The sequence below is a fragment of the Podarcis bocagei genome, assembly GCF_964188305.1.
Source record: "Podarcis bocagei genome assembly, chromosome: 3".
In the NCBI taxonomy this organism is placed as follows: domain Eukaryota; kingdom Metazoa; phylum Chordata; class Lepidosauria; order Squamata; family Lacertidae; genus Podarcis; species Podarcis bocagei.
This window is the reverse complement of record NC_138127.1, coordinates 57,786,009-57,791,389: the sequence shown is the minus strand read 5'-3', so window position 1 is coordinate 57,791,389 and position 5,381 is coordinate 57,786,009.

The window sequence follows — 5,381 nt, the reverse complement described above, 5'->3', positions numbered from 1 at the left end:
TGTGTGGGGCAAACAGTCATTGCTGATGTCTGGTCCCAGCAGCAGTGGCGTAGCATGGGTTGTCAGCACCCGGGGCAAGGCAATTAATTTGCACCCCCTAACCCGTGGATTTGCGCCCCCTAACCCATGGATTTGTGCCCCCTAACCCTAACCCCCAGGTGTTGCGCCCGGTGCGGCCGGCCCCCCTGCACCCCCCCCCGGTTACGCCACTGCCCAGCAGGTATGGCAGAGAGAGAGAGAGAGAGAGAGAGAGAGAGAGAGAGAGAGAGAGAGAAATGTTGAGTCAACATCTTAGCCTCTGCATAGCCATATACTCTAGAGCTCTGCCATACTTTTTGACTTAGTAACCTGTGACCAGACTTAAATTTGGACACTAGCAGATTGTAGAATAAAGCCTTCTGCATGAGTGAGAACCAAGACAGCTTGCAAAACACAGGTGGGTTTTCAGGACAAGAGAGGTGGTGTTCACCTCTTGGGGCCTATTCAGGTTCTCCTGAATATTCTTCTGAGAGGACAATGCTGTGGTGATTGTATATAACCCCAGCCAATGATACTGATTTATTAAATGTGTCTATCATGGGAGAATCACTATGCAATGAGAAGTGATGATAAATGGTGACCATCAGCCATGACATTTTATCTGTTGACTAGCAAATAGGGAAGCTTGAAGAATTCAATAAAAGTCAACTCTGATGCAAACTGACTTGATCTATAGCTCCTGAACTAATGTGTGGATCAGAACATAATTACTCTTTGGATTTCATTCTTTGACTTTTGTGGTGAACAGATCTCAACTCAAAAAATGTACCAAAATGTTATTTAAAATGTATATTTTAGAATGAAATAGATTATGAATGTATATATTAAGATAAGAATGCATATATATTAAGATAATGCATATCTGAATGCATATTTTGTGAGACAGTGCATTTTTTGAATTTTCGTGCAGAATGATTCAGAAAAGGGATGAAACAGATTTGTTCATCACTAACAGCAATAGCTGTTTCACATGCTGGAAATCATCACTTCATATTGTCATCATTAAGGGATGGTTTTTCAAGTTCTAATTAATGCAAATTGTGAAGTCATCCGACTTTCAAAAGTGAAGTTCCTTTGAGCTATAAATATAATCAGGCTATCAAAAATAACCAGATGGAGACATTCTTGATCCAAGCAAACAAATACTAGAAAAAACCCAGAAACATGCATATATATATATATATATATATATATATATATATATATATATGAATATGCATTGAGCACAGTTTGAGGATGTTCTTAGAAACACCTGGCTCCTGCCAATAATTGCATTTGTGGACCCTTGATTGTAAAAATTGACTGGTCTGAAATCTGCTGTTGTAATTATGGTCTTCCATGGTTGCATGGATTCTCAGCAAGCTCTTTCATTTTAAAATATCCCGCTGAAGTCATTCTTTAAATATTTTCATGCTTCAAAGAGGAAAGTGTCTTGGAGCCAATACTTTTTGGGAAAGGCTACCAGAATGAAGGCTGTGTGATTTCATAATGGGTTGTGCTTCCAGACAGCAGGAATTCAAAAGGTCCTGGGAAGAAGCAGAAACCAAAGATCTGATGAGATGAAAGCATTAAAAAAAAAAACCCCTTCCAAAGTGGAATAGTTCAATAGGTATTCCAATATGTATTCTTTTTTAAAGGGGTGCAAAAAAAATTCTTGCCCTTACCTAAATCTGCTCTTGGAAACTGAATAGAGATCCCTAAATCAGAACTACTAAAGTTTGGTTTGGAAGGAAGAAAAGTTCAAAGCTAAAATATTTCAGTCCTGATGAATTTAAAAAAGGAAGAGTTCGGTATTTTTTCTGAATTAAAGTGAAAATTCACCTGTTTGGTTTTTGTCTGGTTTATTTCTTCTGATGGTGTCCCATTTGACAAGATAGATACTTAAGCAGGGAACAGAAAAGGAACCCACTAGCTGAAGTATTTTTGGCCATCTTCATCAGGCAGAAGCATGACTGCTGCATGCTGAAGATAAGTAGAACATACATGGTAGGCAATGCCTGCCTGCCTGCTCTACAAGTCCTGGGAAAGACAGAAGGTGACAAGGATCTGTGAGCAGGTAGATCTTTGCAAAGCCAATGTGAGAACTTTAGAAAATGAGGCAAAGCAGGAATACGTGGGGTCATCCCTCCATAGTCAATAGTTTAATTTTCCATAGTCAGTTTACTAAGCAATTGCCATTGACATATCTAACACAGCTACACAAAATTAACTTAGTGATTTTTGTAGTCAAATTGCCCGAAATAAGTTTTCATTTCTCAAAAGTGTACATGTACTGCTCTCTCTCTCTCTCTCTCTCTCTCTCTCTCTCTCTCTCTCTCTCTCTCATTTGTATATACAGTGGAACATCGGTTGTCGAAAGTAATCGGTTCCGGAAGACCGGAACATTTGACAACCAAGATGCAATGGGCGGTTGGCAAATTCCATTGAGAAAATGGAGAAATGCAGCTCGGAAGCTGTTTGACTTCAGAGGCGCGTTCGAAAGCAGAAGCATTCACTTTCAGGTTTTCAGCTTTCAGGTTCCGAATCGTTTGACTTCCGAGACGCTCAAAAACCAAGGTTCCACTGTATATATAAAGTATATATAAGCATTCAAAAAACTGGAATATGCTGTAGATTAGCTTGGAACCAAAAGTATGGGTAGGATGGAGAAATGTGTTCAGATTCCCTAGCCACAGGGGGTGAAATGCGGAAACAGCAAATTCAAAGTGGGTTTGATTATATAACAGAAAGGAACACTGTACAAAATGCCTTTTACGGGTAGAATAAAGGATAGAGGCCACAAAATGTAGATTAAAAAGAAGGCCCCTTTCTGATATCTAAGACACAGAAATGCTCCATCTGGAGCAGGACTCCCATGTCTTTTACTATTTGTGATAAAAAAGTAGGATATGGAATGTACATGTGAAAAGAACAGAAGGTAAGTTGCATGGCTCCTGAACACCCCCCCCCACCCCCCATGCAAAAGCATCTAATGCAGTTTGCATTTGTTCATCTGAATACAGTCCCAGACTTTTCCGTCTGGAAGGAACTGAAAAGACTGTTTATGTATGCTACAACAGCTGCAAGGATGCTCCTTGCCCAGAACTGGAAAGATGACAAGATACCTACCAGGGTGGATTGGCAGATGATATTATTGGACTACGCAGAGATGGCAAGATTCACCGGGAAAATCAGAAATCAGGAGGATCAAAACTTCAGTAAAGAATGGGATAAATTTATATCATATCTGAAAGATCACAATAAACACTTGAACTCTCTGACAGGTTTTAAACAACTCTTGCAATGATATATTGACATTGGATACAATGGAGGATTGTAAATTAGATGGACTTATAATATACAGTTTCAAAAGCTACCTAAAGAACCCATGGAGGGGAGGAGGGAAGTCTCAAGATTCAGAAGAATCTTGTGTAATTTTTATTATTTGTGATTATGAATGTGAATGAATTTGTAAAATCAAATAAAAACTTTTTTAAAAAAGAATACAGTCCCAGACAACAAACTCTTCAGGCGTAAGGGGGCAGAGACATCTAATGATTAGCAAAATTTGCAAACCAACATCTGATGACACCACTGTGTACATTTCAGCTACTGACCTCAAAGTTTCCAGCACTACTTGCCAATCCCCTGAAACAGAGGTTCCCAAATTGTGGTCTGAAGGCAGCTGCTTTGTCACATGATGCTGGCTCCCTTCTGCATTTTAAACTGGGACATCATATCATCTAAAATTACACTAAACAATTTTTGAATACCTTTTTTGCATATAACCAGCTAGCCACTGCCACAACAGCAGTGGGAGTGCGATTATGAAAATGTCCAGGTAGGCATCATGTTTCTCAATACAGTGAACAGATATGAGATCGCTTTCCCCTGCTAACCTTGTAACACCTCAGAAATGGATCAGGGTTCTTTCCCAAAACAGATAATTTCCCTATGCAACCTGAGACTCAAGAAAAGATCAGCAAAGGAAAGGGTGTGTGGGATTTGGTGGAGGCCAAATGAGAGAGAAGGGAAAGAGAAACCAAGAATCCTTTGCCAGATCAGTTTTTATTCTAAGACAGAAGAATTCCAGTACTTGTACATACATGCATACATCATTTTATTTGAATGCCGCCTTTCCACAGTTCAAACCATGCTCAAGGTGGCTTTCAGCATGAAATAATGTGTAACTACAGCATAACAAAAGGTAAAAGGTTAAGGTAAAGGGATCCCTGACCATTAGGTGCAGTCATGGCCGACTCTGGGGTTGCGGCGTTCATCTTGCTTTATTGGCCAAGAGAGCTGGGGTATAGCTTCCGGGTCATGTGGCCAGCATGACTAAGCCGCTTCTGGCGAACCAGAGCAGTGCACAGAAACACCGTTGACCTTCCCGCTAGAGCGGTACCTATTTATCTACTTGCACTTTGACATGCTTTCGAAATGCTAGGTTGGCAGGAGCAGGGACTGAGCAACGGGAGCTTACCCCGTCGTGGGGATTCAAACTGCCGACCTTTTGTTCGGCAAGTCCTAGGCTCTGTGGTTTATCCCACAGCACCACCCACGTCCCTTTTAACAAAAGGTAGTCATAAACAATAAATTAAAAATTGAAACAATACACAGCCAAACTGAAACATTTCCACATAAATCACAAGAAGATCTAAAATAAAGAGGCAAAAAACGTACAGCAACAACAGCAAACAACATTCCAGCGCAAGAGTCTGTCCACCAGCCTCAGGTTTTGTAGATGGAGTCAGTCCAGATCCTCACTTTTGCAGGCCACATGGGGAAAAGGCCTGCAAGGCATGGAGCAGGACTTCCAGACTCACAGCCAAGATGGTCTCACCTCGTTCATGGCTGGTTTTTTACTAGGCACCAAGTTTCTTCTTTGAGCATAGCCTGGAAGAAATGCATAGAACCATAGAACTGTAGTGTTGGAAGGGACCCCAAGGGACATCTAGTCCAACTCCTTGCAATGCCGAAATCAAAACTAAAGAATCCCAGACATATTACCAGCCAACCTCCATTAAAAAACCTCAAATGAATGAAGTAGTCTGTTCCACTGTTGAACAGTTCTCGCCATCAGAAAGTTAGTCCCAACATTAAGTTAGAATCTCCTTTCTTGCAGTTTGAATCCATTGGTTGGAGCCTTACACTCTGGAGCAGCAGAAAACAAGCTTACTCCATCTTCCATGTGACAGCCCTTAAGATATTTGAACCTAGCCATCATATTGCCACTCAGTCTTCTCTTCTGCAGGCTAATTCATTAGCATCTCTAAATAGGGAATTAGAAGACAGGTGCTAAGGAGAAGTAGGCCTACTGTGGATCTTTGAAAAATCCAGTCTAGTGCACTGTCAAGTCTTTG